General features: G+C 41.4%; 1 protein-coding gene across 2 annotated transcripts in view; it reads left to right on the forward strand.

Annotated features, from left to right (window-relative positions):
- The window catches only part of cadm1a (cell adhesion molecule 1a), a 404,039-nt gene that overhangs the window by 74,576 nt on the left and 304,777 nt on the right, over window positions 1-24,686 (forward strand). The gene's annotated exons all lie outside the window — the stretch shown is intronic.

Here is a 24,686-nt window from a genome sequence, read left to right on the forward strand (position 1 = left end):
AGACCAGTGAAGGCCATTAGAAGCACTTTTCCGGTGATGGCTGAGCGTTACTGCGCAGCCTCCAACTGAGAGAGACGACGTAAATGTGCCGTGAGCAACGTGTCTGGTAGCTGTGCTAAGAGAAATCTCAATCATTCCCAATCTTGCAGAGATGGAGAGTGTAGGTATTTGAAGGTGATAACATAGGCACAGGCTAATTATTGCTAACTAAAATGCTAGTTAACATTAGTAATTACGCTTCAACAGCTAATGTGAGACAAAACTGCCTGCACGCTTCTCCTGTACTGTACGGTAATTACTATGTGACAGTACGTCACGTGGTTATGACACAATCGTTAGCCTATTTTTACAAAAATGTCTGCTACGGAGCCATTACGTGAGATACAAGGTAATGGAGCCTTTTATACATTATCGTGTTTCATTAGAAATAAACAATGGACAAATAGTCTTTAAACGCTTCAGATGTAAAGTTATTCGCTGTCAATGTGGCGCCAAAATGAATGGCAGTCAATGGAATGCTAACGGGAGGTGATGGCTTGGTAGCATCAAAATGGCGCCATAGGAGGTTCGCGGTCCGAGGAGAAGCTTACCCCCTCGGCTAATAGTTAGCCTAAAAAAACAAGGCGTCTGTCCCAACTAACGTTACGGTTCGGAGCCGCGACGCTGGAAAAGTACCACTAATCTACAACAGCAGTCTCATCCACCACTCTCTCGCCTGTACTACTGTAACTAACTAGATCCTCTAACTCTTGTGGGTCGCCACCACTCGCCATACTCGCCCTTAGTGCTGCTATCTCTGACTCATTAAAACTGCATACATAGGCAGCGCGCCAATCAGCTTCAGAGCTAAGGCGGGGCTACAGATTAGGTGTCCCTAAAGAACCCGCATATCTAACCGTAGTTCCGCATTACATTAGTTCCACATTACATTATATATAATTAATTATCCATCCATCCATCCATCTTCATCCGCTTATCCGGGGTCGGGTCGCGGGGGTAGCAGCTCCAGCAGGGGACCCCAAACTTCCCTTTCCCGGGCCACATTAACCAGCTCCGACTGGGGGATCCCGAGGCGTTCCCAGGCCAGGTTAGAGATATAATCCCTCCACCTAGTCCTGGGTCTCCCCCGAGGCCTCCTCCCAGCTGGACGTGCCTGGAACACCTCCCTAGGGAGGCGCCCAGGGGGCATCCTTACCAGATGCCCGAACCACCTCAACTGGCTCCTTTCGACGCAAAGGAGCAGCGGCTCTACTCCGAGCTCCTCACGGATAACTGAGCTTCTCACCCTATCTCTAAGGGAGACGCCAGCTACCCTCCTGAGGAAACCCATTTCGGCCGCTTGTACCCTGGATCTTGTTCTTTCGGTCATGACCCAGCCTTCATGACCATAGGTGAGGGTAGGAACAAAAACTGACCGGTAGATTGAGAGCTTTGCCTTCTGGCTCAGCTCTCTTTTCGTCACAACGGTGCGATAAATTGAATGTAATACCGCACCTGCTGTGCCGATTCTCCGACCAATCTCCCGCTCCATTGTCCCCTCACTCGCGAACAAGACCCCAAGGTACTTGAACTCCTTCACTTGGGGTAAGGACTCATTCCCTACCTGGAGAAGGCACTCCATCGGTTTCCTGCTGAGAACTATTAAGAATTAATTAGCAAGTTTTATTTCTTTTGATACCGTGTATTCTTCGTGTAAATTCATGCACCGAACCGTGACGCCCGTACCGTTTCGGTTCAATACGAATACATGTGCCGTTCCACCCCTATTAGGCAGTCAACTTTACACTACAGATGCAAATCACCTCTTCTCAGCAGTTCTTCACTCCAGGGTTAACGAAGAAGAAGTCTGCGATGGTCCACTTTTGGGGGGGAAAAGTCAAATATCCCCACGGTAGTGGTGGGTTGGTGTAATGACACTAAATAGAGCTGACTTGGAACAGCTCTCAGTTCAGCATTTTGACTACACATTTATATACACTATATATCAAGTCCCCCTCAATGTTGTCAGTGTTAGATCATGCAGCCAGGATCTTTAGAAGTACTGACGTCATGAGTTAAAGTATCCCCAATGGTATGCACCCCTTCCGTGTTTTATATAATCAGTTTTATGTTCAGTAATATGCTTTTAGAAACTGTAAAAAAATAGTTCAAACATTCTAAGACTCACGATTTGAAATGGATTGGTTAAAACATACCAATCCCCTGGTATGGTCCTTTTTATATCTGTTAATATCCAATACACACCAACTGCATCCTAGTGTTTTGTGAATGCATCTGGCATCAATATTTCAACATAGGAGGCCATGGCACAAGCAAACTGTAGCAGCCTTTGGAGTTTGCTGTTTATTAGACTGTACTGATGATATTGGAGCTATAATGTATATTAGAGCTTACACATTATTGCCATAGCATCACGCAACAAAAGACACCAGTGACTGTGTGTTTTGTAGGTGCTGTTCAGTCATTATGGTCCTTCTCTTTGGAATTCTACCTCAGGAACTAAGGTCTTCTACAAAAGTGTCTTCTTTTACAAACAGGCTTAAAAAAAATGTTTACGAAGGCTATACCGGAACCCCTGAAATATTGGCCGCAGTTTCAGAGGCTAAATCTTCGTCAGACTGATAGCCGACGTGTTCCAAGATATTGTGTGTGTGTGTGTGTGTGTGTGTGTGTATGCATGTGGATATATCTGATCAATGTCATTCATGTAGTTATGTTGGGGTGTATAATGTATCCATGTGTATTTATGTGAGGCTCTGTACAGACTGTGGCAACCCATTTCCCTGGAAGGACAATAAACAAATGATTGTGTGGGACGGCTTACATCAACCACTACAACCAGCTAACTAACATTTTTAATAGTTTGGCTTTAAGTTGACCTGCGATATGCACGAATGAGCAGATGATACACAAAACATTTAATAATGATAACTTTAAACACAGCATCCTGTATGAATTAAACAGAACTTTTCGTACAAGTCAGCGAACTGATGCAGTTGGAGTGTACCAGGCTTAAAACACTAAATACAGATTACTTTTCTGTGTAGTTCAGTCTAATGTTTTCAGCCTCAAGTCCGTTTCACATTGTACGCGGCGTGGGCTGCGCTCGCCGCTAGGTTGTCCTATTCCCAACTATATTAGTTGTGCTTACTGCCGGGCTCAGCGCAAATTTACTTCATACATGCGCCAATATTTGAATGCACGTCACGTCTGCGTCCGGTGTTTACATCAGACGTGCAGTACATGCGACATTGTGGATACACAGTAGTGATTTGGTGGAGACGATGTTTCTGTCTTTGAAACAAAAGAAAGCCTTGGCACTTGCCCTGGTTGTGAGGAGAAGACGGAGGAAGGCAGCAGGAAGAAGGGTGTGGGTGCACGACACCCTCAGGTCCAGAGAGCAGTTGGGGGGAATTCCGGCTGGTGAAGGAGCTCCGCATTCACTGTGACCGGTTCCAGGGGTACTTTCGGCTCAACAGGGAGCAGTTTGACAGTCTGCTGACAAGAGTCGGGCCTACGATTTCCCAGATGCGAACAACATTTATTTGTCTCTCCCTGACGTGTGGCTCCAGACAAGACAGTATGGAAAAGTACTTCCAAGTCTGCCCCTGCACCACTTTTTTGTCTCCTCTTTTATGTACCTGTCCCATAGGTTCTTCCACCTTCTCTTACACTCCTCCTCTAAATAGATGAAGATGTGTGGATTATTTTCATTTCTAAATAAAATGTTGCGTTTCAACACTGTGCCATTGCATGTTTATATACTTAAGTAAGAGGTCTGCAGTCATTGCAGTTGGGTTAAAGCTAAGATATGAGCCTACATTCATACATGCATCATTCATTCTCTGGAAAACACTGTTTAATGCATATGTGCAATTAATTCCTCCAAAACTGGAGCTTACACATTTGGAAATGGGTAGTTATTCTGTGTAAAGGCCAAATACCTACCTATATACCTATATGTGAACTTCAATGAAAATGAACATGACTTGTGTCAATCAGTCCAAACATTTTACATCATATAAACATACAAATACAATATTATTATTGTGTAATAACAACAGAGTGTAAATTGTAATTTCCCCATTGGGGATCAATAAAGAGTATAAATTAGAATTTTTTTTTTATTTTTTTATACAAAATACAAATATATCCTACAAATACCTGTATGGAGCTGTATAATCAACTTGGTATTTGGTTTTCGCAGCTCACAACAGTAGGCTACAGTTCTTCTCAGTTGCTTTGGCGCATTTCTCAGATCAGAGATGAGAATAATGTGTAACTTTGTCACATAGGGAATAGTGCTTTCTTTCATGTGCATTGTTCATTAGACTATACTTACAGAGTGAACTGTTAAATATGGACAACAACACAAAGCAGTTTCACTATCTTGGTATAAACAATGGCGTAAGGACTTGTCAGTTTGATTCATAAGTACTTGCTTTGGACACATTCAATGTTACTTGCTTTGGACACAAACAAAAGATTTCCAGCAAGATACACGATTTTTCAGGTCAGTCACTATGCGGTGCAGTTTACACCAATTGTTTTAAGAAATGCACTCACTGTTGTGCAAATGCAATTATGATTTTGACAAATGCACCAAAGTAACTGAGAGAGACATATATGTTGATTTCACATAGCTAAAACAAACCTGAATGATTTAAATTAAGAGGCTACAATAATCTACACAGCTGGCATGCCTATTATGGTGAAATATGCTTCCACAGCATAGTTTTGCGTACGAGGTCGCTGTACGACCTCGAACTTGTCGTAGCCTATACAGCTCTGGGAGATCGCTGACGGCCAAAATCAACCTCTCGTCCATGTTGGTTCATCCGCGGTCAAAGTTGAACCATGTTGAACTTTGACCGCGCATAAGAGCGGCCAGCCGCAAAATACCAGTTCTTGTGCACGCAAGCCATTGACAATAATGGGTTTCATAGCGCAGCGCTGCCGTTTGCGCTTACAATGTGAATGGCCCTTCAGAGTCAAAGAGTCTGACTGCCCTTAGGTTTAAGAAGTGCACAGATGGTTATGAGACTCATGCTTGCTGTAATCCCCAGGTTATGGAACATAGTTACGTGATTAATTAATAAGCTCCACCAGGCTGAAGGTATGCTGTGGTTTGGTGCCAGGAAAATGGTCCCAACTCCCTGACTCACAGCATGACTGTTCCATAGGGAGCTGGACAATGTGCAAGAGAACCTTAAACCCACAAATAAACAATCCACCCGTGTGTCACCAGGAATGAATGAGGAGCCCTTATTAAGACATTGTGCATGTGAATAAATGATTCAAATATGTGCATGAGAGTCTAACTCTGAAGATGTGCTTTGCATAAAACCATCTTTGCTACTGATTCAGCCTGCAGGAGCTGGCACATGCTGTCTTGGCTTTCAGGTAACAGGACAGCATCCAAATCCCCCCTCAGCTTTGTAAGACATGTACGGAAGTTTTTTTACAGCTCAGTCTGAAATGTGTGGTACAATCTGGAACCCTTTTACCCACTTCTATTTACTGTATAATATACGCTATGGCACTAAACAAGTTTTTCTCCAATACAGAAAGAAATATTCTAAACCCCAAACTGATGCAGTGTGTTCATTTCATGATCAGCTGCAATAGTTCTTAATCATAATGCAGCTTCCTGCTAATAAAGATGATTAAGTACCATTTTCATTCATCCATTAAAATAATTGAACTCCTTGATCTGAACTGTGACCAGCATCCCATGAAATACAATATTTCAGAAGTTGTATTACATATTTCCCTTTAAGGGCTGATCAGACACTTAGAACACTTTTGGGGTGGTGATCTAGTGTGATTAGACCACTTTGCTAATGTCATCACGTGACATTTGATGTTTGGACTGGGCACTTGCATGTTTCCTACAAAACATTTGCACCAAATCTGTATTAATGGGATGCTTTCTGTTAAAAGTATTTGATTCACATGTTTGCCAACAGCATAATAATTTAGCTGTTAATGGACTGCAATTAGATGAAGGAATGATATTTTGCAGAATACACAATGCTTTTGGTTTCTGTGGTCCATTAACATGATAGTTAATTTTTTTGGATCTTTTAAGACTGACCTGCCAAGTTTTTATGATGTAGGAACTAATGTGACGTTTTTTTTAAACGGCTTTTGTTGCCCAATGTACTATCTATACTACACTATCAACATCTTATATCATATTGTCATAGTGACTGTTGATGTGGCATTGTTTGTGTCTTTTGACACTTTTATTTAGAATTTCTTTCACAGACAAGCAACAACAAAACAAAATCTCCCCCCCCCCCCACCCCTCCTCCCGCAAGGCTCTAAAGATTCAATAAAATTGATAAAGGGGCTCCAGGTCATGGCAAAGTTTTTATGAGCTTTACACATTTTGTATCTTAAAATGGCAAAAATGATAGGACCTCCTTTAACCACTGTATAAATGGCAGTGCCTTGTTTCTGAGGGGAACTTGCACTGGCTTTCCCGTGTGCAACAATTCTGTCTAAAGTCTGAAAATCCTATGTAAAGTAAAAATAAGCACTGAAACACATTCTATTAAAGTTGTTTTCCACATTTGTATTCCCATGTCTCTGTGGTAGCGGAGTAAAGATGCATAGGGAGATAATGGAACTACTGTATGTCCACAAACTTACTGTAGGCTACCCTGTTAAGGTTGGTTTATCACAGTCATTGATGCTGCTTTAGCGCTATGCAGAAACTGAATGGGCCCCAGAACAGTTTTGAGGAAAAAAGGGGGAATTTTAACTATTATTTTAAATTGTGTTTCATGAGCCGCGGCAGATTGAACTCTGCAAATAATGATGGCTTACGTATACTCAGCTGGGGCCTTGTAATGAATTGATTTAAGTGGGGAATGCAGTGAGCCGGGATTGTGTGCCAGTAACTGTTTTGTTTCAGATAATGCTTATACTGGGCATATGGAGCAAAAAATAATGTTCGTTGGCTGGTGTAGAGAGGCAAAAGTGACATTGCTCCCATTCACGGTGGTAATGTTCCTTTGCTTGACTAAAGCTCCAAAAACCATGGCATTTGAATTGTTTTGGTAAGTTGAACTTTAAGAGGGATTTGACATGCGTGCTCATTCAATGAATAAAAATGATGTGAAGTGAGCGAGCTGCGCCCTGTGATGGTGTGTTGACTTGCTCATCCGAATTACACAAGTCATTTAGACCTTTACCATCGTTCGTCTGGCATATACCATTAGATGCTTTGAAATTACATGGAGGTAACTGTTTGTGTCTTAGTCACAATATTGTCATTCCGATTGTTAACTGTCCCACATAGGATGTCATTGCATTTTGGTAGGTAAATGTGAGCAGTTGGTTGGCATTCATGTACTAGTTTAGCCTGACAAGCCAGACCCACATCAAGATGTTGGGTCTGGGAACTCACCATTGGCAGGGCTCAATCCGAGAGGCGGGATAAACGGTTGTCTTTCAAATTCCCTCTGCACGCAATAGGATAGTGCTACAACCAATCAGAGCAACGCTAGTTGATGGATTAAACTTTTGCCGTATCCGGTCGGCAAAACTCCGAACACATCTTACTTTTTTAAGAATGACTTCGGTGCCGCTCTTTGTTCTTTTCTCAAAGAAAAGCTTAACTCCAAGTCTTCCAGAGTCGCGGCCAAAGCCAATTCCAAAGACCGCTGTTCGCCAGCAGCAGCAGCCATCTTCTTTGTTTTCAAGTAGCAGGGAATTCACGCGGAACCGTCATTGACTGTGGTCGCAACTCTGCCGTCATTATGTTAAGCCCGCCCACCGACTTTATACACGATGTGACTGGCCTGACTAGAGTTTGGTTTTTCCAGCTCGGAGAGTTGCTAGCCCTAGTACTAGTTGGTAGCTGGTAGTGAAGCTAGTTGGGAGCTAACACATGATAAACGCACTAAGCCTTGCATAAGCACTACCTTTGGAGCTTTAAAGCGGAAAGACGAAAAAGGTTTCATGCAGCCAAACCCAATTTTTGATCGTTGGGTTCTTTACGCGTCCTATTCTCTGAAGGAGGATACTTGCCAGTGTGTTCTTCTGTGTAAAATGGGGATTGGACAAATTTGTGAAAAAACTCTTGCCGTGATTGCTTGAATTAGCATCCCCCTTGCCAAGATAGCAGATCCCTGGGGGTTCTGTTTGATTGTATCCCTGGCAAACTCGTTCATGGAGGACTTCACCCCATTCTCCCACTCCTACTTCTGACAGACCTTGGACATGCTGGCACTTTTAAATGAAAAAAAAAAACCCTCCTCAGAATCAGATCAAATCACAGTGAGGCTGGTGCACACACATCATCCCTCAGAGCTGCACAAACACAGAGGCTTTTACTCCAAGCAAGACCAGTGAATTCACAGAGGATCCTAAAAGCCATGTAGCCTGTCAGGCTGTATTTATAGAATGTCCCCCAGGCAGCCGTGTCCTGATTCTGGGAAAACAAAATATAATATTAATATAGTGTGAATAGAACAATGTAGGGGTCAGGCTTTATGTGGGTGGAGATGTAGACAGTTTGTCTATAAATCGAGAAGAGAGTTATGAACTCTTGATCAAATATTATTGTGGCCACATCGGGGAGTAGAATGAACAATACATGGAGCGGTGACAAATACTATGCCTTTTCACTATTATGTGATATTATGTCAATCGAATTAGCTTGGGTCTTAAGCCTCAGCATAACATCTTTATTAGACCTTTGTCTCACAGGAAGTCACCAACCAGAAGCACAGTTATCGCATTAAGTGGCATTCATCAACATGGAACCTGCTGCAGTGACAAAATAGTGGAAATAATAGGTGTCAAGACTGAAACCAATAATATCCTGGCTTCTGTTACATCAAGGCGCGTGATTTAATTGGAAGTGCCACGTGGGGTGTGTTGCATAATATGAAATATTGATATCATATTTTTGTGTCACTCCTCAGAAATGCGTTTTGTGTTTACCTCACCAGCTGCTGTTACAAAATGGTATTAAGCCCCGTCGGCTTTCTTTCCACGCGGCTTGTGTTTAGCATAATAGGCACAGTAGTGCACTGCCCTGGTGTTTCGCCTCTGTCAGCCCTATTAATCGGAAGTCAAATCACTTCCATTAGATTTCTGGGGTAAAGCATTTGGCTGCTGGGATTTGCTGAAGCAGGACAGAGTGAGAAAAAAAGGCAGGAGAGGAGGAAAGATAGAAAGAGGAGCACAAGGCAGAGAGAGAATGGTTGCTGCTGATAAGCTGCAGGCAAGAAATACGCAAACCACCGCAGAATATGAGAATGATGAATCAGGGATAATAGTCACCCTGCAGTGAATGTTGTCATCATGGGACATTTTCTTCAGAGACAACATTTACCTGTCACAGCATCTGCGTTCAGAGAAGCAATAATGGGCTTTGTTCCCACTCCCAGGCTTCAAGGTGCAGCATGGGGTGAGAGGGTGGGGGGGGGTATGGGGTTTTATAGGAAGCGCAGCCTTGGGGGAATGAATTCACTTTCACTGATTTGTGCAGATTGTGCTAAATGGGCCAGGTAATAATTGCTGGCAAAAGTAAAGAGGTCATTTCTTCTGCATTCATTGAAGTTTGTATTTACTGATTTTTATAGCTAGACTCAGTTTAACGTGTTGATGGCCTATCTAGCAGCAAGAGATTTACTGATTTAAAAAAAGTAAAGTGAAGTAAATATCTTTAATTTCTGTTTGCAATCAATTCAGTAGAGTTCACAATGTTTTTATGTTCCTCAAAGGGGACATTTGCAGCAACATTAAAGCACACATAGAAGGTAATGTAAAAATGTAAGTCAAAAACACATGCTATGTATTTAACGATGTCTCAATCCACAGAGACATTATTGCACGAGTAAAGAGGCAAAGGTGCCTTCCAAAGCTAATTTATATACAGGTTTATACTCGCTACAGTGAAAAAGTTTTGTCTTACGTTAGTAATACCAACAACCATTTTATTACCAATGATTCATCATAAATAGGTAACTAGAACTCTATTAAGGCTAACTATATAGTTTATATAAAAACAAGTTCCTATATGGATTTAAATAGTAGATCATAAACATCTTAAGGATTCTTCTGATATGCCACAGCTCCATACACTGTGTGGCACTTCAAAGGATGTTTAAGTTTAAATGAAATATTGTGTAGTACAGCTTTAAAGCTCCTTTACTTCTGCTTCTATCAGAGTTGGTTGCTGTTAGGTTGCTTTTGCTCAGCTTCTACTGTCTTTGTAGGAAAGGTTAGGGGCTCCATATGACTAATGGGCACATTAGACAGCAGCCAGTAGTCCTTTTTAGAGATTTTTTGCCATACTGAATCCATGGCCCCCCCTGCTGTCCGACAGGACCCCCATTGCCCGCTGTTTAAGCTCAGTGTTGACAGGTCAACATGACTGACACCAGACCAATTAGTCATAGTGGCCCATCTGGGTGTGTGGGAGCTGGGAGGCAGAGCAGCCTGACCTCACACTGCGAGGCACCAGAGCTCCAAGCTGGCATCCAAAGAGAAGGGAGCTTAAGTCTTATTAGAGAGGGTATTACATCCAAATACAGACACGCCACTTATTAAGACAACACTATCTGGGGAACAAAACAGGAGATTAAAGACCCATCCCATTACACTGTAGGTCACAGAGGGCTTCTTGGCACTATTGTAATCTGGAAAGAATCACCCATGGTTGACTAACCAGCAGGGAATCTGGAAACATTTTGTCTCATTGGGACATTTTTCCTGCAGTGAATCTAACAACTGTTGAAGGCCACAAGAGCAATATAGCAGTCAATTCACCCACTATAAGTTCCCACAGGGGCATATTGGTGCAGATCAGGTGTACACAGCATAGAAACAAAGTTGTTCCGCCATACTTTATAAGTCGTTACCAAAGAGCAAACCAAACAGATTTCCTTGTATTGCATTCCAGCCCGCATATCACTTGCTGTTTTGATTTCTTGCCTTTCTGCCTCTCGACACAGCTGATGGACTCTCTCTTCCAGCGTGGGTAATAAGAGCTGAATGCATTAACCTTGTTTTCATTTACTCCCCGTGGATACAGCATGGGCCCACCAAGTTGGAAATTCTTCTTTTTGGCAGCTTACTTTATCATTGCTGGCACCTTCTGTTAAATCCAGGCACCTTTTTGTGACCTCCCCTCTCCGTTCCTGAGAGAATTCTCCTGAAGGTGACTGCAGCCTCTGCGAGTGGATTGGGAGTTTCTCAGCCCTCAATCCATGCCTCAGGCTGCCATGTTCATTTCTTAAAGGCCTCCCAAACTGCAGCTGCCAATAAATTGATACTGAATGGGCCCCATCTTAGATGTGTCGATTTGAAGGCACTACAAAGAGAGTTGATTTTTCACTGTTAGGGAAGTTTCAAGCACTCAAGCCTTAGTGGAAGGCGTGCGGAGGCCGACTTTTAACTCACTGTTTATCTGTTTTTCACTAAAAAGGAATATAACAGACATGGAACCAGTATAAGCTTACTTCAGAGACTGAAAAACAAATAACACTAGTTGCAAGTTGAAGCAACAGGAAAGATGTATTGCTAAATTTCATCCTTATTTTAGGTAGAATTTATACACAACCACATATACTCATTTTGCCCTAATGACATTTCCTTTAGAACTCTGGGAAAATAAAGCTAAACTAAAGTCAGTTATTACAAATCCACACACTGCTGTCAATATATTGAAATCCTGTGTATATCTACAGAGGTTAGAGCAGTGTCACTACTAAGAAGTCAGCCTTTTCGAGGTTATTGAGTTCATAAAATTTAATGTAGGGTATTACTGCTCATGCCTAAGTAATTTCCCCAGTAAAAACCTCACTGAGCTTGCTCTTAACAGCTCCCCGGTTTTCATATCTTTCATTCTACTTACTGTATATTTGCATTTGTCCAATTCTGAAATTCATAGTTGAGCGTTCCATAGATAACATACTGTACAGCCGGTGCTGTTTCATTAACAGTGTGCACTGGATGTATTTAATACACCACGGCCCTGCTTCCGCTCCCTGCTGTACTGCTCAGCATTGCATTGCATTTCAGTACACACTGGGGCCAGAAGCACAGTTGGCACTTTCAAACCTGATCGTGCTTTTAATGTGCACAAGCTATTAATCAGCAGTTTTATTCTAGGCCATGGGGTTTATGAGACACAGTGTTACTAGGAACTGTGGGTTGCCCTGCATATTTTTTTAAAGCACAATCATTTCAGCACATCAGATTGTAACAGCTGCTTAAAGCCATTGGGGGACTGTTGAGAAAGATCCAACCAATAAAACATGTAGACCCTGGCCTGGACACAAACACAGGACACAAACACACACTTTGTCACTTATCACTGCCTGCATGGACAAGGACAGTTGTGTTTCATCTGGTAAGCTAAAGAGGCTCTGTAAGCTAAAGAAAGGGCTACAGATACATGTGCACGGTGGATCTCTTTTCCCCTTGGTGACCTCACATCTACTGAAGGTTGCCATGCTGGGATTAATATGGAGCAGGACCTTTAATGCTGTTGGTTGCATGAAGTCAGTACAATAGACTGCAGATCAGGAGTTTGTTTGGTACAGAACCATTGGTTAGCTTTTGATTACCTTACTGTCTGTGTTAGTGCTCTGCATGGACAAAGTTTAAAAACAAAGCATTCAAATGTAGTATTTAATTTAAAGGGATTACATTTGTATGATCAAAGTTGACAGGAAAAAAATTATGAAATATAAGCAGAACTGAGTGTTAGGAAGTCGTGCCAATTAACACTCCTATGCTTTGGTCTCAGGCTAGCTAGTGATGCTTTCGGCCAGGAATGCATGTAGAAACTACGCACTATAGCTTTAAACTAGGGCTGTCAGCATTAACGCGTTAATCGCGATGCGATTAAGGGCCGAGCATAATGCGTTAATTTTTTTTAATCGTATTAATCGCATGCCGCCATTTATTAATTTATTTTCACTTCACTCGGTTTTGCGTCGTGCCTAACAGGCTACTATTTTGCCGTACTTCCTCATAACACATCCTGCTGCTGGAATAGTAACGCAGATTTCGGTGCGTCATTCTGGTGGACGTTACAGGACACAGAAACATCGCTGCACGTGACGCTAGTTAACACTATACTCGACAGCAGCTAATGTTAGCCTACCGCTAGCTAGTAGCTGGATTAAATATGGTTACAATGCTGACAGCTAACGCTAAACGGTGTAAAGTGTGACTGTATTTCACTGTGGAGGATTCAACACCGGGATGCAGCTGCCGTTGTTGGAAAAACACGGTGGGTTCAATGAAACTGGTAATTTACAGGTTCGTGGTGCATTCAACGTTGTTGTTAAATGCCCTTTTTCCCATCTGGTGGTTGTTTTTGTCATTGAACAGCTATTTACTATTGAAATAAGTTATTGTTATAGATTACATTATTATTAAACATTTCATTTTGACGATATGGCCTTAGCAATAAACAAGCCGTTCTTTAATGTCGCCAGCTGTTTAGTACCCTTCTTTTTTTCAGGCACCGGTACCGCTTTAGCACCGGTATCCAAACCAAACAATACCCAAACCTAATATCGACTCTAGATTCAAATGTGTGACTAGATTAAATATATAATAAACAAATACAAATCTTAAAATCAAGTTCATAAAGTCACTTTCTTTGCATTCATTTGATTCCCAATCAAGATCCACTGGTAATAATTGCTTTCCATTGTTAATATGTATTTAAAAACAGTTCTGAAATGCAAAATAATAGAATTTTAATCATGTGATAAAACATGCGATTAATTGCGATTAACTATAGAAATTCAACGATTAATCGCGATTAAGAACATTTAATCGTTTGACAGCCCTACTTTAAACACTAATAGTATTCTATAGCAGTGACCCCTCCTGGTTAGGGATACAGAAGTTTACTTTTAAGGTACTTCCCCAGCTTCAAGCTTTTGTATACCAAGAGATGTTACTTACTATGTACTTATTTAGTTTTCTCTGAATGTGCACATACACTGAGAAGTGGTGGCTGTGTTTAGGCACTAAATGCATTATAAATCAAGTTGAGTGTCAATATTTCAAGTGTCTGACTGAATAAGTAAGAGTACATTGCAATTTCTATCTGGCATTTCTCTTAATAATGCAAGAGCTTACTCAATTGCATTTGCTTGCATTGCCTCTGAACTATCTCTCAGTTTACTCTTAAGCTAATGGAGTCTTACCAGTGAATACCAACATTGTTTGCAGTAGCATGAAAGAGTAATTCCAGGTTGCTTATAGAACAACTTAGACTGCCTATGCTGAGATCATGGCATATAAATTGGCTGAAGTTTGTTGTTTTACAACAGAGGAAGAGATAAAAATCGTTCTTATTTTTTAATCCTATCAAAATGTGTTCTTCCCATTTAATGTTGTAAAATATCTCAAAATACGACATCCATTATCTTACTGAATGATCAGTCAAGGGCTGCCGACTTGCTTTTGAAACTTCTGTGTGTGAGAAGAGGGGCTGTACGAGCAATAAAGGCTAATCATAACAAGCTTAATGCAAATAAAAATTATGGTACAAAGGATTGTAACTCGCTCCACATTGAGCCATAGCCTGGTCCTACCAGACTCTCGTACATTTCATTTGTCCAGAGAGTCTGACCACTCTCCATTGACGAGTGTTAACTTCCTTGAAGGCGGGTACTTTGTTGAAGTTTAAAACTATTGGATCTGCCCAGATCCACTCTGGATCTGCCATAACCAATCACTAACGTTTGGTCGTGACGTATGTCATGCGCATGTGCAACAAGAGGGGAGACTGTCAAGGCTTATATTTAGCATTATCCTTCACCACTAACGGAGCGAGCTGGAAAATCTAACTTTTTCCCGAACCCCGTGGGGAGGAGGGCCACAACATCATCGCCACCAACAAAACTCAGCAAAGGTTGTTCTTGCTCAGGCTTTAACTTCTGGATATTTGGCAACGTTGCCACAATGGACAGAATGGCTTCGCTCGCATCTTTCTCCGCACGGCCTCAACGTCATCGTCTCAGCCACTCCCTCTGTTCGCTGATTGGACCGCCAAAAATTTGGCTGGAGAAAACCCAAGACTATACCGCGAACCTGGACGTAGTACTGAAGGGAAATGAAAATATAGCGCAAGTACGTAGGAGGGCGGAGCCAGGCTAATTGAGCCAATCAGCTGAATTTCGTTTGAGATATTGAGCATATCCCACTTGCACAAGAACAAAGTACCTATGACAACCTGAGCTTTTTAAATGTAATACCAATGTACGATCTGGAATACAAGGTTTAATTGTGTTATTGTGTTATCTTTGTATCCTACATTTTTACAAGCTTAATCTTTTATACTGAACTGACATGATTTTCAGTCTAAAAAGCTGCATACAACATGCAAAATCCCTGGTTTAGTCCTTTAACAGCTAAATTGCTCTGCGCAATAATTGGTTCATTTGTGGTGCCCTGTTTATTATTAGAAGACAGACAGACAGATTAAAATATTACCTCATTAAGTGAATGTGCTATCATCGGCATGCTCGTCATTTTGTGCATTTCTTGACCAGCTTGCAAAGTCGGAGATGGGACTGCACTGCAGAGCTACTTAAAGATTCACAGTACATGTATTGTAGGCCTACATGAGCACTGCACACAATCAACCTTAGTAACTACAGGCCTGTGCCAGTGATTTGTCCTGTGTCCACTGCAAACTAACCCCATATGACCCTGGGAGAGGGCCACAGCAGGAGTCAGCAGACGGGCTCTCTCTCAGGGAGCTCCAAGAGGTCATAGGGGAATCACTCCAAAACTTTGGCAAGGGTATCCTCCCATCTGTTGAGGTAATAAGTGCTGTCCAATTATTGGCCATCCGATAGACTGTGGCAACACGGCTGTGGGTAGGCGGAGGCCATCAGCTGCACCTCGCAGGGAGGGCTGTTTGGAGTTTCCATCCTTTGCCTTATCTGGTTTATTTAAGTCATGCTCTCAGCACAGCAAATTACATTTATTGCATATTAACATATATATGAGAGCCCCTATTCTGACAGCTTTTTAAGCAGCACACTCTGTATTGAGATAACATGAGACTGAGGGCAGAAAGTGAGAGCTGTCATTCCATCCTGAAATCAGAAGATAATACGAGGCAATGCTGCAGTTATTGCCAATACAATACCAGCAAAAGAAAGCTTTCTTCTTCTATGCTTTTGCTTTCATATATACAAATTCACAAAATACAATGGACGCTGTCATTCCATACCCCTGTAAGAATGTTAAATTATCAGTACTAAAAGTTTCTGGTTTCCTTGGCAGCTTGTTCCACTCTTAAACATAAGATATGTCACAGCTCACAGGTGTTTTCAGGGGATTAAGCTAACACTTAGCTTCACACATAGCTTAAGGTGCCTTCTAAGATGGAGAAGTTACAGGGCTGGGTCTGAGACAAAAAGTCAGATTTACTTGATGACTTTCATTCAACATAGGTTCATGTTTACGGTGTAAGGAAGGGATAACATCAGAGGGCTATTTCACATAACCAAGATAAGCGATCACGCCGGGATTTCCCAGTTATCTTGGCTCAGTTTAGCCTTGGCTCCGTTTCACAAAAGCAGAGGCACCTAAGTTGTGTAAATGTGTTTTAAATGAAGTCTGTTACTATGGGCAATATATAAAGTGCTGTACATGTGTGTTTCTATAGTGGACCAATGCACCTTCAATTATTTTAGTTGATACTTTTTTTGTATTCTTTAAAGACTATAATTTGGGAGGATTGTACAATTATAACAACATATCCTAATTGTACAATCCTCCCAAATTACAGTCTTAGTTTACTGGAGCGATAACTATATATTGTAGACTACGGTACATTCATGTAACAACAGGGAGAGGACACCTCAATGGTTTTTGACCTTATATTTTGCTGGTGGGGAAATAACACTGTTACATTCATGTTTACCATTTGCGTTATATTTATCTATCACTTAATTATCTTTATAGTTTCTAGATTTTAGAGTCCAATTTCTGTCCATATATACGAGAGAGCAAAGCATATAATATGTAAAGAAGGAAACTTGTCCTCTATAAATAAAAAAAAATAAAAAAAAATAAAAAACGTGAGAAAAAGCGTGGCCGATAATAGCGGACTGACTGAATGATAGTCTAAAAATATGCATTTACGAACTACTGCTATTAACTGAAACCGTTCAATGAGTCACTTGTCATTTGCAAAAACGAACAGTTGTACACTTTGCATTAAAATCGAGCAGTGGAAGTGAATATGACTTATGAAATTTATATTTTAGCCCATGAGAGAGAGGGTGAAACAGAGTGAGTGAGATATTTACGCATCATATTCTAGCGTTGTAGAAAATTGATCTTCATGGTAAATTTCCTGAGGAACATTATCTTTTGCTTACTTTTAAGGCAAAGAGTGCAATGGTTAATATTTGCAAATGATCAGTAGCCTAATCCTTGAATGGTATGATTATGTCGGTTTCAATTGAGAGCAGTGTGTATATTTTTAGGCTACATCCAGTCGGTCCGCGATCATCTGCCACGCCTTTGCCTCGCTGTTTCATTACAGCGGCCGTGTTTCTTTTTTACAAATAGTGTGTTTCACGTTATCATCCTTCCACAAGAAGCTGCTGCTCACTTTGTGTAAAGTATGAGCAGTGCGTATTCTCCATTTTAGCATCAGTAAATTTGTTATCGACCTTGCGGTCTGTTAAGGAAAGCCGCGAACGCGCATCTATCCAAATTACTAGCCTGGCTCGACCTAGTCGCACCTCCTCAGCCTGGCTTGGCCTTCGTGAAACGCAACAAGCCAGGCTGCACAGATTGGACTAGGTCAAGCCTCGCTTTATTGGTTATCCTGGATTTATAAATTCTGCTTTTGTGAAACAGCCCCCAGGCTTCACATCTTGTTAATAGCATGTGAAAGGTTTTTTGTGTATTACCCACTTCCAAACTTATCTATGACTGAAACTGGGGGAGATTTTGAACCTGATCTACCGGTATGCTCTCGCTAGTAAGCTGCTAAACGTTGGTGAAGGTGTTTGAGAATGCTTCTGGTTGGCTAAAGGGAGTGCTACAATGATTGTCTCAGTTGAATGCTATGGGAAATGCAGTCCCATCAGAGTGATCAGGGTCTGTCCCAGGGTCTCTTCCCAGTTGGACGTGTCCAGAAAACCTTAACAGGATGCGTGTAATGCCGTAATGCAGGTGTCGTACTAGACCGTCGTGGTGACGAGGGAGGTCAGCCTCAATGCAAAGCTTTTGTTTGACTGTGTCAGTCACTTTCCTTGGCACAGTGTCTCAGCCCCCAGTGATAATGTGAGAAACTCTGACATGTAGAAATAGCTTGGTGAAGAATCACTTCTACTTCGGTTTGAAAGGAGGCAGTTAAGATTGTCCGATGAAGGTTGTGGGCCTATTACTGGCCGATCTGCTATGAGGGGACTTTTCCATAATGCACCTTTTAAAACATATAGATCATGCAGGTTTGCATTACTGTACTTGTGCCACACAATATGTTAAATGTTGACATGCTCCCAGTAGAAGAACCTGTTCTCATTATCTTTTTCTTAAAATCTCTTGTGGAATTTAAAGATGATGGTAGCATACAGTATGAATATCCACTGGATTGTGCTGGTGCATGTCCTGCTGACTTGTTCTGGCAAATCCTAACCACCTTCTGGGTTAATTATCTCTGCAGTCTCAAACCCACCAGTCATGTGGCTGCCAGCATGATAGATGGCCACAGTACGGATTAACCATGTTTTACGCTAGTTTGTTTTAGATAGATAGTATTTCTGTCAGCGGAGCGAGCTGAGACAGGAGGATTAGGATGTGATGTTTTTCACTACAGCATCGCCTCTGTTGTCTGTTCCTATTATGTTCTGTTCAAGACAAACACATACAGACGCGTGAACTCATACATAGTCTTAGAGTTGTTGTTGTTGTTGTACTCTGTAAGAGTGTGAACATTGCCTGCTTGGTATTACAAATTCTTGTTACATTTACATTGGAGTCCAGGCCAACCCATGAGTAATATGGTATAAAACGTATGTTAAAACATAGTTCCCGAAGCCATGAGCCATCACAAACATATCAGTGGTGTCAACCAATTTTTTTCCTACTTTTTTTTTTTTTTTTTACAGTATACCAATATTTTCTAAGATGACTGTGATGGGATTTGAAAAAAGTCTAAACTCTTGTTTCAATAAAAATAACCAGTGAATACAATAGTGCTAAAGAAACCCTCAAATGCCTCATTGTATCATGTTATTGTGAATTAATTAGAAAGTTAAAACTATGAATATTGGTAGATAGTAGATGGCAACGTGACAGTGAGGTCATGTTCTACTTTATTAACAGCTTTGTTTGCAAACCATGATCCAACTGTAACCTACAAGCAGTAACCTTGAACAAATGATGTCTTATCTCATGGATGGATTTAGTTAGGTAGTTATCTGATGTTGTAGACTCACAATAAAAAGATTATGAAGCACACGTAGCTCTTTCTCTGCCTGTTTAATGCGGTTAGGCTAGGTGAAAAGACCTCAAGTCTGACATGTTAGGATCTGGTCCATACAGTCTTGTCAGATGCTCAGAGTCTTTAATGTCATTGGCTATCCACATTGTCAATTGCAAGGATATTTACACCCATCTGACGGTGACAGGCTCTTTGATTTGTATCAGGAAACCCACCCTTGTAGTAAGGTGTGTAATCATACATTCATCTGGATATTGATTTAATGCTCAACGATCCAATACCATCACCTTAAAGATGCACGTTTATTTCAGAAAAAAATCCACTTCATATTTAATCTTTTTATTAAAAAGAATAGTTAGTCTGTAGGACATCAGTAATTAAATTGTCCAATCATATTTTAGTTGCTTTTTGTAAAAATGTAACTAATAATAACTGTAATCTCATATCATATATCTATCGCAGAGCCCTGATTTGAATAAAATTTGCATCGTGGCAGAATTCGTGATATCAGCATATATTGTATGGTTGTCCAAATAATCATTATAATATTTTATTGTGATAAATCCCACCTGTACTCGCACTGCAAAACCAGAGCAGCAACCACAACAAAGGGCAATGATCATGTGAGCAGCAGTTGATTGGATGTGGGTTGGGTTTGAGAAACTGAAGTTCAACGGCATCTCATCTTTGTTGTCAGATTGCAACCATTTTATGCTAAAGCAACAGTCAGCAGTTGCTTTCTTTGTATTCCACTTCAGTTGTATGCTCTGCCGTGCTTTTGCACCTGGATTATTAAAAACAAAACAAAAAAACATTCTTCTTAAAAATGAGTCTACTGTAATAGTTAGATGTATTACATTTTCATATTTATCCAAGTTTTCACAGTACTAGCAGACAATCAAAGTTCTACATAGTGCTTGCAGGCTTACGGTTAGTTTTTCCTAGCCATGTTATGTATGTGTGTGTCTTTTTTCTATTATTTTTCGGTCCTGAGTCCTAAATATCTTCATATTTTTATATCACATGATTTATATCTTTCTGTCTCTCTCTTTCTTTCTAGGTAAGTGCGTTTGGGCTTTCCTCTTCCTCTATCCTGATACAAGCACCTCTCACCCTCCCCGTCAGAGCATGCCCCCTGGAGATAGCGGTTGCCGAGGTGATTCATCGGTAGCGGTGCTGGTTAAAAATATTCCTCCTCCTCCTTCTCCCTCTGCTCCACTTCCTTCTGACTGTCAGAGGACATTACGCTCCTGTTCACCACTAAACAAGACTGAGAAGGGGCTCTGTAAGCTTTTATCATTTTAACGTAATGTTTCCAGGCATGGAATATGTGTTCAAGTTGTTGTAAACTGTGTCGAAGAGGCCCGGATGATGTCAAGGCAACGGGGAGAAGTGGGTGTGTGCCTTTTGAATGTGGTGGACAGAGAAAGAGGCAGTAGAGATGCTGCAGTGGTCTTTAGAGGGTGGGGATGTGTTGTCTTTGTACTAAATAGCTGCCTTTTCCAGTTCAGCTCCTGCTGAGACCTGATGGTTAAGTTGTGGGTTTGTCCTTGTCTTATCTCCACCTTTATTCATTTGGGTCGTTGGCGAAGTATGTTGTTGACTTTGTGCTTTTGTGGTTTTGTCCGTATCTTTCCAGGTCACATACTCGTTAAGCATTCGAGGATAATGAGTAAGCCGAATCTGTGATCCTTCTATTCCGGGTCCAAAAGTTTTCACAACTCGGGGAAAGTATCCTGACCTTGTCAGGGGACGATAAATAATTATCATTACAATGTCTGATACAGTTTTGCTCCATGTGATTATCTTCCCTGCCTCTCTTGTCCTTCCTGCTGATATTGGCCTGAAGTACGTTTTATCTTCACCTTCCAGGCGGACCAGATTAATCCAGTGAAATGTGTTTTAGCTAAGTCAGTGCACTAAATGGGGAGAAGAGGGAACCCAGTGGTTCTGTGTCTCTTGAATGACAATGAGTTTGGCTCAGTCTTCAAAAATGGGAGAACGGTGTTTATGCTGCAAAGATCAATCGCTTCATAGAGCATTGTTTGGGTTTTAACTTTTGAGGACCTTGTTGGCTTTGGGGATGACGAATTTTTCAGCAATGCTCTCGTGGACCCGACATCTAACTGATGCAATGAGGCTGCAATTGTTTTTGCTTTTGAACAGTGGTTTCTCAGATCGCCAGAGTTGCCTTACTGTGTCTCTGCTGGAGTGGATCTGCTGCAAAGTCATTCTTCTCCGCTCCAGACTGCAGCTTTTATTGGGAGATTGTGTGCTGTGTGAGGCGCAGCAAATTAAGCAAGGCCTGCGAAGGTTAAATGCTGCTGCTGGGGACTTTGTGCATGAGGCGGGCAATGCCACATCATTGGCAGCACCCTTCTAGCCTTTCCGTCTTGTCAATAACGGCTGTTCACATCACAGCCCATTTATGTCCCTGTGTGAAACCGTGTCCACTGTAATGGCGTCACATTACGCAGAACATATTCATTTCTGGCAGCAAAACAAGAGCTTGGCATTCATTTTCACTCCATTTAGCTTCATATTTCTTTGCATGATCACAGTGTGGTTCAATGGAGCTTTGTTCACATCCGTACAGATGACCTCTTAGTTTTTTCCTCCCATTTGTCCTCAGTACCCTGGCTCAATGGGTTGCTGTGTTCACTCTGATACAGACAGCATGGCCCCTAAAGGCCCAAGGACTCCCAGATGAAGGAGTGGCTGAGACATCTGCCATGGAAATACAGATGGTAGCCTTGGGTATACTGTACCCTGTTAAAGCTGAGAAATATGATTTCAACCTAAGTAAGCTGTATTGACTGAGAAGTCTCCTGCATTAGTCTTCAGGTTGTTGGTGCAGACAGTGGGTGGTGGATTGATTACTATACAGTATTCCTACAATAGAGCACTGACCTAGAATTCTACCATAAACCAGCAATATTTTGTTTACATGGATATACAGTTTTCTGCAACTGTATGTGCAAAGGCAGCCATTATATAATCATAGATAGAGGCTTTAAGCAGGCACATACAGTGTGACTGTCAGTGTGTGATTGTGTGAGCATTTGCGTTCCTCTTTCTGTAGTCCATAGGGATTTTATTTGTAGGATTTAGTTTAAGAGGAATGTTTTACTGTTATGTAACGCTGGATTCTATGAACTGCACTGAGTATCAGTTGGATTTGCTGTTTCTTTTCACTTCATTCTGGATACCATTAGGGGTGGGAATCACCCGAGGCCCCACGATACGATATCATCACGAATCTGATGTCACGATAAGATATTATTGCGATTTTAAACATATTGCAATATTCTGGGATATATTGCAATTTATTACCTTTTTTTCCAACTTCATATGTTTCCCAATTTCAAATGATGTCCCCAAAAGGAAACTTTGTCAACATCTGTTTCATCTAAAAATATACATTTTTCAGTTTGTTCATCTCACTTCAATTTTATTGCTGCAAAATGGGATAGTCGAGCAGACAAACCGACCAACACATATATAATAATAGATCGATACTTGGCGCTGTGTATCGATACAGTATTGCCACAAAAAATATCACAATATTATGCTGTATCGATTTTTTTCCCCCACCCATAGATACCATAAGCAGAAATGTTGAAATTGAAACATTTGTAACTCTCATGAATGTAACACGTGGAGTGAACCTGACTCTTTTTGGGTCCACTTGTCTTTTCATTGACTTAATACGCAATCACTCTGCGTGTAGAATTTGCTTCATATTCAGTATGAACAAACCTTAAGAACAGTAAAATTGTCAGTAATGTATTATCTAATACTTATATATTTTGGGCTGCAATGAGCATTACAACCTCTAGGGACCTCTAGCGGGGCTTTAGATATGAACACTTGTTGACCAAAGATCGATCTTGCAGAAAATAATTCTAACAGAGATTTTAGTAATTCAAACAAATATAAACAGATGCATCTGATTTCAAATTCAGAATAGCTCCCAAAAAAATCCACATAAACTCATGTAAAATGCCCCACGGATGCACACTTGTGTCATTTTTCTTGAAAACGATTGCTTTGAAAAAGCCTCTTCGAGCTTGCCAGGCTGTCCTCTGTTCTCCTTGTGCGTTGTGTGGAAGGTGTGTGTGTGTGTGTGTGTGTGCCAGGCCTTCACAAACTGCCTTGTCCATCCTTCCTTTGTACCACGTCTGGCTGGTGATCTCCCACTACTGCTGCTTTGTGTTTGGAAGGGCCAGCAGGGCCAGCATGGAGAAGGGAAGGAGGGCCGTCTGTGCCCAGCCCGGCCACCTGGCTGCCCAGAGGGGAAGGGGGCGTGGAGGGCGATGGAGCAGGGGAAGCCGGTCAGCGGGAAAAAGAGACATTTCCCCTCCTCTTTCTCGAGTTTTCTCTCCGGCCTTCTGTTCTCTCATCCACTCCTTTCTTCCTCTTTCTTTTTGCTTTCACACTTGGGTTTAATCTATGCTTTTTACTACTGCCGTGGTCTTCAGAGCCCAGTTCATATCGACTCTATGAGAAGCAGTCATCCCTGTTGCGAGATTCTAACAAACTTCATTGCGGGGAAAATAATGTATATAAAATCATGTTTGTTCTTTGATGGGCAGTTAAACACTGATTCAAATTGAGACATTGCATAATTGTAGAAATTCTACTTCCATGATGTAATCATCTTTTAGTGTTGTCAATATCACATCATATATATGAAAATAAGAAACTTATGATGAAATGGCACAGTTGTACTTGCAGTACATCCATGCATATGCAACTTGTCATAGTTGAAGCTGAATAACTAATGAGCTGTAGAGCTGAGATTCATTGTTTTCTTCTTGTGGACGATGCATTCCTGTTTGTGCTGTTGCTACCTGGCTGTTCTCCGCCATCCTTCTGCTACAACCTCACTTCCCGTCTGCTCCCTCGGGTGGATGGACTGTGCCTGCCCATGCCAGACTGTAAACTGCTGGGCATTACCTATGGTTCACCTAGGTGAACATCTGACAAACGAGTGTGTTCTAGTAGCCGCCACATGTAATAACATGTACATTTACACCAAAACACATTTAGGATTTAGATCCAATAATATTAGATATGCAACAAAAGTGTATGGGAATTCCACAAGCAAATACAACTATCTGTTAGTTTCATCTTGTGATTGCTGGTCTACACCACTGATGCAGTTTGTGTGTGACAGTCTGTGTGTGACATCTAATCATGGTCTTTCAAATGATAG

The sequence above is a fragment of the Sander vitreus genome, chromosome 13 (genome assembly GCF_031162955.1).
Source record: "Sander vitreus isolate 19-12246 chromosome 13, sanVit1, whole genome shotgun sequence".
Taxonomy (NCBI): Eukaryota; Metazoa; Chordata; class Actinopteri; order Perciformes; family Percidae; genus Sander; species Sander vitreus.